Below are 13,259 nucleotides of genomic sequence, written 5' to 3'. Positions count from 1 at the left end.
CTTTGCTGTGCCCTGGCTGTTGTCCCCTCTCTCGGAGGGTGGCACTGCTGCTGTTTGCCCAGCGTGGTCAGAGGTGGTGCCACCAGAGCTCAGCCCCTCCCTGAGAGTGACAATGGTGAAACCTTTTGGGTGCCCCAGGAGAGCAGGGTCAGCTCGCTGGTGGCTCAGATATTTTTGGTTCTTTTGGCTTTGCAGTGTGTGAGACAGAAAATGTGCTGCTGCCACTTGTCACCCACCAGCACTGGTGGTGGCACTGGGGGCCAGCAGGGATGGGGAGGCTGAGGGGACCCACAGGGCTGTCACATCTGAGGACAGCAGGGTGGCACAGGGGGCAGTGCCCATCCCTGGTGTTGGCAAAGAGCTCAGGGCTTGTATCCCCCACCAGGGATGTGCTCCATGGGCCACTGTCCCCCTCCCTGACAAAGCTTTACAAAGCAACACTCTGGTTTAAACCCTGCTCCCTGCTTGCCCAAGTTGTATTTTTCCTGGTTTATCTCTTGGCTGCCACATCCAGGTATTTTTCCTTAGCAAGGTCAGAGCCCTCTGATTTAGAGTGTTTAATTGCTTCTAATTTCTCCAAATTTCCGTGTAGGCATTTAATGTTTGCCTCCTTCCTTCCCTGTGAGCTATTAGCGTGAGTCAGTTTCTTTCCTGACATAGACAAGGGTTTTTCCCCTCTCCTCCTACTCCTTCCAGCCCTGCTTACACGGGAATTCCCCCAGCAGGCACTGAAAGAAGAAAGGGAATTAGATCTTTATCAGAGCCTTACTTTCACCCAAGATTTCCTTAGATCAGGGAGTTAAATAGAGGCCAACAGAAGCCAAACAAATGCTTTCTCTCCTACCCAGAAATAACCCTCCTGCAGCCAAAAGTATTCTCTCTCCTCCTTTGGAGGCAAACCAGGAGCTGGTGTGACTGTGTGTCCTTCTTTCAGGCATACCATTGTCAGACCCTGTCATGGTTGGATTTCACGGGTTCTCTCTTTGCCCAACAAGTGCCAGGCAAAACAAGAACTACATTCCAGCAGAAAAAAACCCCAAAAAACGTAGCAAAATAGAGAAAAAGAAAATGAAATCCCAGTGTTGCTTCGAATCCCTGCCAACTTTCCAGGCCTTCGTAACTCAGCCAAAAACAAGGCCACAAACCCATTTTTCCTCATTTGCAGGTCACCTTGAAGGGTAGATGAGGAGCTCTTTCAATAGCATTTCTTTCAAGGGGATTTCAGTGAGAAAAGCAGCAGTGATTGAAATTCCCTGTTTCCTTGCAGACCCTCAGGCTTTCCTGGAGGATATAAAAACACCCGGGCAACTCCCAATTGTGGATTCTCTCTCCGCTGCGGTGACATTGCCTGACTCGAGGGACTACAGAGGTTTGGCACAAACATGATTTAACATAATTTTTTAATCACCTCTTGGCCTCCCAGCCCACACATTCCTCTTCAAATAGCAGCAGGGCTGGAGGAGATGCCTACAGGAAAATGGGACAACATCTGCTTCCCACTCAAACGCAGCTCCTCCGTGAGCTCTCCGTGATGTCCTGGTGAAAAGCACCTTCCCAGCTCAGCAGCCAAGCATCAAAAACCATGGAAAGGAGGTGAAAATTAGAATAATGAGGAGAAGAATGCCCTGATGCCTTCTCTCCTGGGGACAGGACTATGGCTGCATGCTTAGTAGCATCACTGGCCTGTGCTGATCGTCCTCTTTCAGTGTGGAGCCGAGAGGGGACAGGGCCCCTTCCCTTGCTGAGGCTTTGGGAACAGAAGGTCAAATTGTCCAGTTGATTTAGTTTAGTCCCAGTGCTTTTCCCAGCCTCAACTGATAAGTGATGAGCAAAGCTTCCCCTCCATGTGTACCCATGCATATGGATAGACACACACACACACATACGTGTGTATATAAATAGATACCTTTAAATTTAAATAGATTTATGCCCAAGGACAGGAGGGTGGGTATGAGGTCATTACAGAGAAAGAAGGTGTAACACATCCATATGTTCTGTTGTGGGGATTAAATCTATAGCAGGTTGCATGCAGTGCTAATACTCCTATTAATTTCTATTTTTCATTGTTGTTTGCACATTTGTCAGGCTCCGATGAAGGGATAATGAAGCAAGCGGATGTTAACTGCAAATTAATCAGCCCTGTCTTGGAGTGTAACACAGGTTCCTGTTTGCTTCTCCTCTTCACCCAGGAACAATAACACACTTTCTGCATCCCCACCAGGAAAATCTCTTGGATGCTGTGACAGAGCAGAGAAAGAAAGAAAGAAATAAAGAAAAAAGAAGAATGAGAGACGCCCTGGCTGAAAAACTTCTAATTCTCCTTGAAACTGTCGAGTTTCTTTGAGCTGTAAGAAAGCTGAGGAAGCTGAGGTCGTGCTAATTTTGCAAGAGGAGCTTGTTGGAAATGCTGTGTTGGCCATGGGCAGGTTGGACTTTTTGTTTTCTTTAACTCCTGAAGTGTCAGATCCTTTTGAGAGTTTATTATTTAACTGGGGTGTGTCCCTGCCTGTGGCAGGGGATTGGAATGAGATGACCTTTACAGTCCCTTCCAGCCCAAGCCATTCTGTGATTCCCTGACTCTCTGATTAAGTGCTGCTGTGCATGAGGGATGGATGTATTCACAAATATTGGGGCCTTTTCATTGCAAATTGTCTTGCTTTACTTTGGAGCTTGCTGTCTGTGAGCCTGGTCTGGTTGTGGTGTCTGGTATGAGGCAGGAGGCTCCTTGGTGGTGAGAACCCCAATTCCCCAGGTCTTTTGGGAAAGATGGGAGAGGGAACTGAGGCAGAGCCAGTCACCAGCCCCAGGAATGCATCCCCTCATGGATACACACTCAGGGTACCCTGCCAGCACCCCTTGGGCAAACACTGGTGCTTTGAGCTTTTTGCAGTTTGGACTTGGAGCCAGGCAAACGTGGGAATTTCTGCTCGGGTGCTGCGTTTGTGATGAATTGAATTCGGTTCTGTGCAGAGAGGCCAGTGGAGTTTAACTGCCTGGCCTCACTTTGTGCTCAAGGAAGGAAACAAGTGCAGATTTTGGATTGATCATTAGTTGCTCACCCTCGTGATGATCACTTGGTGCTGTTTCTGGCAGTAGCTCAGATTTCCTTCTGGAAAACTTCCTTTCCCTTCCCCATATCTCAGGATGCAGCTCTTTGCAACCAAGTCCATCCCTGCTGTGGCAGCCTGGGGAGCCTCCAGTTCCCTGCAGCAGCACCAGCACCGAGACCTGATCCTCATTTCTTGGATATTAATGTCCCACCCTGCCCAGCTCCCAGGGTGCTTGGATGGCATCCATAGATCATTTACCTTTCCAGGGAAGGAAATACTTGGTCAGACTGAAATCACCATCGATAAATTCATGTAGCTGTAGCAGCTCTCCTCCTGTTCAGGGCAACACTAGCCCCAGTAAGTGGGTATGTGCCTCATAAATACAGAAAACTTTCTTTGCTCCTAAAGATGAGCATTTCATGGACAAGTTCATACTGCCCAGGGCAAGTGGCACTCCAGGCACATCTCCAGAATAATTAGGGAATGCTGCAAGATTTAAATGTGTTGCTCTTTATTGGAGAAGAGGCATTGTAGATGATTTGGGCATTCCTTAAAGGGATTCTCTCAGCCTTTGTCCCTTCCTTTTATCACCTTCCTCGTTATAGTCCTTGGCGCAATCCTCTTTCTTTTTTTGATCAAACACTCGATCAGTTGATGAATTAATCACCTGGTTGACTCAGATTTTTTACATATCTGCCCCAACGGTTTTTTTTTTTGTCTTCCCAGCCTAGGTTTGTCACCAGTCCTTCCTTTTTGAAATGCAAGGTTTTGACAACAAGGTGTTCCCTTACTGTCCCCCATCATTGTCCTTCCACACATCTCCCAGGATATTGCCTTTCCTGTGATCTCCTTGCTTTATTTGGAGGCACTGTGTGACAGCTTTCTGCAAAGCTTTCTTGGAAAAGCAGCCAAACCTCACAGTTTACCCTGTGTTTGGGTTAGAAAATCTGTTTAGGCTCCATCCTCTGCACTTGGCTCATCGGGATTAAAACCAGAATTTTCTCATTGTCTCTTCCCTTCTTTTTCTTCCCTTCTTCCCTATGTCTTTCCCCTCCCGATGAGTGCAGAGAACACATTTTCTCACAAATGCTTAACTCTGTGGATCTCAAAAGGGATGGATTTTGTTCCTCACCCACCATCTCCACTCTAGGCTCTCCAAACTGAAACATCTCCATTCGTTTCGTGGGCCACAGGAAAAACAAAGTGGCGGAGAGGGATGTAAGTATCCTGGAATTCTCTTCTCTGGTGTCACAGTGTTGACCTGTGGCCACTTCTGGGGCTCTTGCATAATGCTTTAAGCCTCGTGTTTCTTTTGTTTTGTGCCCAGCCCAAGAATTCAGTTTTTAATAAGAAATCCCAGGAGTGCCTGTGAAGGATCCAGGCTCCCGCGCGTCACCGGCGCGGCGCAGACGTGGGAGCTCCCACCAGCTCCCGTGGTCCCATGGTCTCCATCTCCTGGGATTAATGAGGGTCCAGCGTAGTCCTTGCCTTCTCCTCTTGCAGAAGCGTGCAATGGAACTCAGAACTGCCTCTGCCTCTTCAGGCATCTTCTCCACAGCATCACACGCGTGCGGCTGCTGCTTGGAGAGCCTCGGAGAAGCGGGAGAAAGGCAAGGCAAGGATCTGCTTTCCTGGCCTTGCTGTGCCCGTGGCTGGAGGAACAGCAGGCTTTGGGCGCAGCTTACCCTGCCTAAAGTCTTGAGAAAGTCACCTGTTAAACCTGACACCAGCTCTTTGTCCTCTGGGATTCAGCCCTATCTGGCTGATGGTCTTGCACAAGTCCACGTCCTCATGGTCTTTCAAGAGCTTGTCCAGAGAAACTGTGGATGCTCCATCCCTGGAAGTGTTCCAGGCCAGGCTGGACAGGGCTTGGAGCAACCTGGGATAGTGGAAGGTGTCCCTGCCCATGGCAGGGGTGGAATGAGATGGTCCTTAAACTCCCTTCCACCCCAAGCCACTCCTTGATCCAAACACCAGAGACCTGTCTCTCTCCCCAGGCCAGGGCTGGGATTTAAATGTGGTGATCAGATCTGTGCAAACTCCACTGGAGTTTAGGATCCTAAATCACACAGACTTGTCTAAAAATAAAATACAGGCTCTGAAACGTCTCCAAGCAGTTAAGTTCATTTTTGTGGCGAGATGTGAGATATTTCTAAATGGAATCAGGAGTGAAGGAAGCAGCCGGGCACATTTTAATTCTAATTTTTCCTATATATCAAGCGTTAAATTAACAAGCGAGGGAGAACCCTCCTGAAGAGCTATCTGTGGTTTAGACAGGCATATCAGGATAAAATTACTCTGGGCTTGCCTGTGGTTTGTCTGGATCCTCCTGGAGCTGCACCAGTAAAGAGCAAAACTGTGCTGCTCTTTGAGGCTTCGGGTTTGGTGCTGTGGATCCTCCCTTCTGGCCATGCCTGGGTTCCTTGCTGGTGTGAAGGAACTATTCCCTGGAGATGGTTTTCACCCAGGCAGGGGGCAGAGCTCCTCAGAAGGTGAAAAAAAGGGAGAAGGGCTCAGGAGGGAAACTTCTATTTGTAATCATGAGGGTGGATGGCTCAAATAATAGAAGCTTAGAGGATCACAGAGTGGTTTGGGTTGGAAGGGACCTCAAAGCCCATCCATTCCCACCCCCTGCCATGGGCAGGGGCACCTTCCACTGTCCCAGGTTGCTCCAAGCCTTGTCCAGCCTGGCCTTGGGCACTGCCAGGCACGGAGCAGCCTCAGCTTCTCTGGGCACCCCGTGCCAGGGCCTCACCACCCTCACAGGGAACAATTTCTTGTGTCTTTAAGGCCCAAATTTCCCCTCTTTCAGTTTGATCCATCCCTCCTTGTCCTGTGATTCCAGTTCCTAATGAAGAATCCCTCTCCAGGTTCCTTCTAGCCCCATCTGGAGGGTGCTCTGAGGTCCCCACACCTTCTCTCCAGACTGAACAGCCCCAGTGCTTGTTGGTTGTCACCAGTGCTAGATGGAGAGAGTGTTTTGGTAGGGAAACAGATCAGGATTCCCTGATCTTCCCAGGAAATATTTGGCAGTCAAAGGGTTGGTTTCTGCTTCTGAATGATCAGTGCAACACACAAATGATTTTGGTATCATCCCACAGATTTAACTTTTCTTGTCCGTAGTGAGAAGGGGGATTTCTGTCACTGCCCTCAACTTGGAGTAATTCAGTTTAAAATCAGAATGCTCTTCAAAATTTTTTATTTGCTGCGTGGTCTTTAATTTGCTTTAGTGAGGTTTTTGGAGTCATTAGCACCAACAGAGGTCACCTCTGGGCGTGGCACAGCTGGCCTGGACCACCCTCGTGCACCTCAAATTCTCCTGGCCCTGACTAAAATAGTTGGGATTGACTTTTTCTGAAGCTCAGTTATGAAATGCTTCAGTGCACTGAACATGATTCTTTTTTTTCTCATTCCAAGCCCCAAGAGGACTGACTCCAGGTACCCCCACTCCATGAAATATTGTCTCTGCAGCCAGGGAAAGCAATCTCCTGAGGATGAACCTTGAAGCACAGGAATGGCTGATTTCTCAGCAACCTTTTGATATTGTCACACCTTCAGTCTTTTGGGGATTTATTGGGACTTTGCCAATACATGGGACTGAGTCTGGACACTAAATGCCTAATTTTCTCCAAATTTACAATTATTTTCTTGGCACTTTTTGTGTCCTATTGCTGTGGGAGCAGTATCATCGTTCCCATTTCGTGGATGCAAGGGTTGTGCTGCACAGGGATTCCTGGGAAGTGTTCTGCATTGTGACTTCCCCCTGCAATGCCAGTTTGGGGAGGAATGTGTGTTTCCCAATGGTTTTACCTTTTACTTCTCCTTGTTTTTAAGGTTTGGCTCCCTCAGGGTGGGTATTTCCAGACATGACCCTTTTCCCCCTAGGGCAGAGGCAGGAAGAAGCAGTAGGAAGCTCCCCCTTTTTCAAGTCAGTGTATTTGGCCTCAGTGATGGACCCTGAGGTTGTCCATGTCCTTCCAGGAGTATTTCCAGGTGTCATTTACTGTAGTAAAATCCTGGCTCACTCTTTAGGAGGTTTCAGCTTGTTTAATGTCCCCACAGAACTCTGAGTGGCCACAAGGACCGGGAGCTCAGGAGATCTCCCCCTTCCTCAGCCCACCAGACCTCCCTTGACTCCATTTGTTCTTTGCTCACAGTTGCTTATGACTGAAAACACCACATAGGGAAAATGTGAACATTTTGACGTGGGGAAAACCACCTAGATTTTAATGGAAACATTTCAAATTTCCATCAGTTTTAAAGAAGCAGCACTGCCCTTTTTTATGGAGGTGTGTTGGGGCTGACAGCTGCAGGTTTAAGGAGGAAGAAGCACCACAAACCTCACCTGCAATATCTGCTGGATCAATTAAAAGCTGAAACTAAAAACTAATCCAGGAAGAAGTGTGAGGGCACAGTTGTGCAAAAGGCAACCTCTGCATTCCAAAGGCTGTTTTCCAGCCTATTCCTCCAAACCTCAACCCACTGGATGGTGTCCTACCAGTCCTTGTGTTCCTCTGTCTTTGCAGCAGGCTTACCCATACGCCAGAGGCGGCTGCAGCAGGAAGTTGAGATTCCCTATCCCACTTTTTCCTGGCTATGAAGTTGATTCCTGACCCGTTAGGCTACAACAGCCCTGTATTTGCTGAAATGCTGGGAAACAGCAGCAGGAATTACAGCACTCCTGCTGAGGATGTTACAGATCCTGATCAGGGCTGCCAAAAAATTCCTGCCACTGCAAATACTGAGTTTTACCCTAGCATCATCACTGATTGCCTCCATACCAACCCTGTGGACACATTTATAGCTGGTGTTAGGACGGTATTTTTACTCTCTTCCATGTTTTCCCAGGTCATGGAGGCACCAGGAGATGACAGAGCTGGAGAGCCCCTGAAAGAGCCATGGAAGCATGATGGAAACAGCCTCCTCCTCCTGCCTTTGGGAGTGCTCAGGCCTCAGGTGGATTTGTGTCCTCGGGGGCGTTCTGCCTCAGGAGAAGCATGGATGTCTGGGGAGCTGTTAGGGAATTGGTTCCTTATTGCTGCACACTGACCTGTTGCTTTATGCAAGCTGCTTTACACCAGTGACAGAGCAGTATAAGACATGGAATTGCTATTTTTTTTGTCCATAAGATATGCAATTGCTGTTTTTTGTCCCATCTCCCACCTTCACAGTCTCCCAGAGCTCCCATTTGGACTCCAGAGTCCCACCAAGACCATGACAGAAATATTTAGTGCTGTTCTAAAGCTGGGTTTAACGGCGTAAATGCTCTTTAATGCACAGCATTACAGAGAGCGTGACCCTTTCTCTCCCTTATGGAATGGCCATCTGGAGGGATGGAATTCCAGCTCCCACCTCACCACACCATTATTGACAGGCATGGTTGGTACATTATTTAGGTAATTTGGCACGTGCCATATGGGAGCCACCTGGACAGGACAAGTGTTGTCACCCCCAACAGGCCCAGGGATCCCACGCCTGCCCCTGGAGGGTGACAGAGCTTTGGAAGGGCGTTCAGGGAGTGATGGGCAGTGTTGGCATCCAAGGGGACCATCATGAGGCTCCCACATGGCAAAGTCCAGCAGGGCACGTGCAGGGTGGCTGGTCTGTGGTGGCTCCTGGTCACTGCTGCACGGTGGCAGCTCAGGGCACCCACACTTCTGGCCCTGGCACAGGCTGGCCAGAGCAGCTGTGTTTGCCTGATCCCTGGAAGTGCTGGATGGGCCTTGGAGCAGCCTGGTGTGATGGGAGGTGTCCCTGCCATGGCAGGGGGTGGGACTGGATGGCCTTCAATGTCCCTTCCAACCCAAACCATCGTATGATTCTGTGGGTTCACAAATGCAGGTGTTGGCCAGGGCTGGTGACGCAGATAAGAGTCAAGGGAGCACCACAAAAGCAGCCTCTCCAGACTGGTGTGGTATCCATTCAGGGTGCCCTGAGGTGGGAATAATGTGCTCTGACTCCATGATTTCAGAAGCTGAACGATTGCTTTATTAAGCTATACTATATTAGATACTATACCAAACTCTATACTAAAGAAAAACCCATAACCCCTTACAGACAGTCACAACACAGCTTTGACCTAATTGGTCAATCAATCCAAACTACCATCACCAGAGTCCAATTAACAAATCTCTTCTTTGGTAAACAATCCCCATAACACATTCCACATGTGCCAAACAACAGGAGCAGCAAGTAGAGATAAGAATTGTTTTCTCTTCTCTCTCTGGCTTTCTCACTGCCTTCCCCAAGAAAAATCCTGAGAGAGAGAATTATGTCTCTCTCTGTTCAGGGTATGTGAGTACCACAGCGTGATTCCTACAGCCTTTGGCTGTCCCAGCACAAAACTCCTGAGGGAAGGAAGCTCAGCTGAAGGTGCTCTGTGACAGCCTCAGAGCGAATCTGGTCTGAGGCTCCTCCTGAACTGCTGCACCTCCTGCTCTCAGAGGGCACTGGCAGCACTTGTGAGAAAGGAAAAACCTGTAGAGCCTGTGTAAGGTGAGGGATTCACTCCCACTGCTCCAGGAAGCTCATCTAGGGAAGATTTCCTGCAGTAGGAGCCATAATATGGTCTTAAAATAAACCAAATGACTGTGCCTCTGTAGGGAGTCCAGGTGAGGAAGCCCGAGCTCCATGAGTGGTGTGAGGGCTCTGACCCACCTTCCTTAGTGCTGCTGTCTGCACCGGGTGAGCAACTGCAGTGCCTGCTGTGCTGAGGAGCCTCCTGGAGAGGTTCAATTAGGAGGCAGCAGCTGAGGAGCTGCAGCGTGGGGACCTCAGGAACCTTTCCCAGATTGGTGACAAGAGCCAGCCCTTGTGCCACACCTGTCACCTGCTGGTGTCAGAGTGCTCTGTGGAGTGCTGCTGCCCTTGCACAGACAAGCAAAGAGGCTTCCCAGGGCTGCAGCAGGGACAGAGGTGGAGAGGGGTTTGTGTGTCCAGGAGCAGGATCCCTGCCCTCTGCCTTTCCACAGGAGAGATGGGCAAGTTGTGGCTGGAAAGCAGCACAGCACCCCCAGCCCTTGAGGCCCAAAAGGCGGAGGCGGATAGGCTGTGGGAATAAGCTTCTGGAGGGATTTCAACACCCCTGCTGTCCCTGGGGAGACTGACAGTACCTCCATCAATTCTCTTGGGAGCTGTCCACCCCTTTGCCTTCACTCCATCAATTCTCTGGGAAAATCGCCATCTCCCACTTGTTTTCTGCTTCTTGTACTGCACAGAGGGGCTGCAGCTCCTTCCAGCACAGGAGCTCCACCTGGACATGGCTGCTCTGCTTCCCTGCTGGGTTTCAGCAGCACTTTTCCAGCTCCATGGATCATTTATCCCGGCCCTCTACCCTTCCAGAGGTACTGGAAGCTCTGCTGCTTCTCCTGTCAGAGCCAGTGTCTCCCAGGGGATTCTCATGGGGCCCTGGCTCTCTCACAAAGCTCATGGCAAATCTGTTCTGCCAAGGCCAGCAGCTTCTGGGTGTTGGTAGCCTGAGGATGCCTTGTCCAAGTGCAAAGTGTCTTCTGCACTCAGGAGCTGCAAGGTATAAACCCCAAAGCTGCCAGTGAGCTAAGAGAGCAGGAATTGTGGTTGAGTGTAAATAAACCCTGCTGGCTGCTGTTCTGTATCTGTCTGTGCTCCTGCCTTACAGTGTCTGTGCTTTTCTGTCTCCAGCGTGTCGCTGCAGAGGTTCCAGTTTGAAGCTCGGAGCAAATGAATTTCAAAAGCTGTCCCAGGGAAAGCTCCTGTGAACTCCTGGAGAGAGGGTCAGAGAGGACACAGCAGATTCTGGATGCCACAAGAGCAGCAGAGAAGCAAAATATCACCTCAGGGTGTCTGTGGCTGTGTCCCTCTGAAGTGACAGTCCTGGTGCTGTGCCTGCCACCAAACTCCACCAGCCTGGGCATCCAGGGACCAAAAGGTGCAGCAGCACCAGAGTCAGCCAAAGCCCTGCAGGGCTGTTGAGAGAGGCTGCTGATAGGGAGATTTGTGCCTGATGAAAGACAGGACAGTGATTTCATGGCTTTTTTTGGGCTCTGTGGGGTCTTGTAATCAGAAGATGCTCAAAATTCTTGCCTGTTCTCTCAGCTTGCAGCGTGGGGGGATGGAGGCTGAGAGAAAACTGATGGGAAAATGTTTACAAGCCTAACTACAGAGCGAGGCCTCTCTGATGGAGGATTTAATCTGCAGGACATTGTTATCTCTGCTGGGTTTTCTGTATCTTAGGTACTCAATAAATGATTGCTAAAGTAATTCAGCATTCTCCTCTCAATCAGAAAACACAGCCCCGTGTCAGGCACCCAATCACACTCTCATTCAGCAAACTGAACCCAGGCAGGGCAGGCCCATGGGTGAGGAAACTCTCAAAATATGCCTGAAATGCAGGCCTGGAGCTTGAAAAGGAGATTGGGAACACTCTATGGCCAGAGCTTGTGGGAATGAGGTACGGAAGAGCAGCAGGAAGCCATCCACAGGGAAATTACACCAGAATTACTTAGGATGGCAGCCAGGTGTTACAATGCTCAGCTATGCCATGAAGCATTTCCCTGACTTGCCACTGCTGGAAAATAATCCTGGTTTTCTGTCTCTCCATGCCCCAGGGCACTTCCTTGTGCCCTGCATTCTCCCTGCAAGCCTGTGAAGCACCAATATTCACAGAGGTGCTTCCCTTCAGCGCTGACACTCAGCACCCTCCACCAAGGCACACTGGTCTTTCCATTGTCTCCATCCCTCTCCTGGTACCGTTCTTGTGATGGATCCCCTGGATCCTCCCCCTCCAGCCCTGCGTGTCCCTCCTCTGTGCTGCATTCCCAGTAATTCCAGCCTGAAATTCCAGCTGTGTGGGGCTGTGCCCCCTCTCCAGTGGGTGCAGCCCCGTGTCGTGATGCCCCCTTGAAAGATTTTTCCAGCCTCATTTTCTCTCAGAGGAGTGAGTTTGGGCACTGGAATTGGAGGTCTCAGGCTGAGCTGCACTGTGTTCCCCTGGGATCCAACTGCAGCTTTGCCCCCTGCTCCCTGTGGGGTGAAACTCATCCCCCTGGATGGGGCACTTCCACTCTGCCTCTTCAGCCCTGGGTCAGCTTTAATACAGTCTGTGAGAAAGGCTTAAAACAGCAAGGCCTGAGATTGAATTATGGTCTAATCTGCCACTAATAGAACCTGACCAGCTCCATTATTCACTGTCAAATCACTGCATTTGCTATTAAAACACAGTGTGAACTTCCCTAATTTCTGTCGGGTTAGGACCATATCCATCATCCTCGCCTGAACCGACACCAGGGTAGTGCAGATAACACAGACAAATTTAATGTGGTTAATTCACCTTAGGAAGCTTGCTCCAGTGGTGCTGGGGAGGGAGGGGCTGGGCAGTCCTAGGAGGAAAAGGATGGATGAGAGCAAGCTGCAGTTTGACATTGCAGGGGGTGATGAAATTGCACAGAGCCCCTTTAGGAATGGGAGGTCTGAGTGGCCCTGGTGCTCTGACAGCCTGAGCTAAAGCTGTGCTCAGAGAGGAGGGGACAGAGGAGGGACCAGTCCCTGTTCTGGGGCAGCAGAAAGGGAGCAGAGACCATAGCCACAGTCCCCAGATGTGCAGTGACACCACCCTTGCTGCAGCTGTCCCAGCTTAAGGTTGCAGCCCCTTTTTTGTGGGCTGTGAACACTTTAGAAATCAGCTCATGCTGTCTCCCAAGTGATGCCATCTTGGGAAGGCAGAGGAGGAATCAAACTCTTTGATGCCTCACTCCCCGGTTGGCATCAACCCTCCACATGGAGGGCAGATGGTCTTTCAGAGTAAATGCAACTTGCAGCATCCGAAATTGACCCAGGAAGTCCCCAGCAGACACCTGGAGGGGCAAACAAGGGCTGCCCGGCCTGGTTCAGCTGCGACTCATACCAGGATTTTGGCTCTTATTTGCAGAGGTGGAAAGCAAGTCTGCGAATTTGGTGAGCCAGCCAAAAACCTTTGGCAGAAATTCTGTGTTTATGTGCTGCCTCTTCCTTTTCTGTTGTCTGTGTCTGTGCTAATTGTAGAAATAAAGAATTACGAAGGCAAATGCCTGCTGTGTTGGCCAAAGAAAAGGGAACTAGAGACAGATGAGACCATTATAAGCATTTTCAAGGGTGAACAGATTCTGATGGCAATGGGGATTAGAAGAACTCATTAGACAAAAAGTAGGAGTTGTCATTACCAGGTCTAATAAGTTGACACTGGTGAAGAGGGAC

The 13,259-nt window shown here is 49.7% G+C and overlaps 1 long non-coding RNA gene across 1 annotated transcript; it reads left to right on the top strand.

Annotated features, from left to right (window-relative positions):
* Positions 1-5: 5 nt before the first annotated feature.
* LOC115948346 lies at positions 6-11,288 on the top strand. Its single transcript, XR_004082168.1, has 3 exons — positions 6-2,426; positions 7,899-8,006; positions 10,710-11,288. It is a non-coding gene; the product is annotated as an uncharacterized LOC115948346 (long non-coding RNA).
* The last annotated feature ends 1,971 nt before the right edge of the window (positions 11,289-13,259 follow it).

The sequence above is a fragment of the Geospiza fortis genome, unplaced genomic scaffold, assembly GCF_000277835.1.
Source record: "Geospiza fortis unplaced genomic scaffold, GeoFor_1.0 scaffold118, whole genome shotgun sequence".
Lineage (NCBI taxonomy): Eukaryota > Metazoa > Chordata > Aves > Passeriformes > Thraupidae > Geospiza > Geospiza fortis.
Note: the sequence above shows the minus strand (reverse complement) of the source record. Positions and strands in the feature narration are given on the sequence as shown.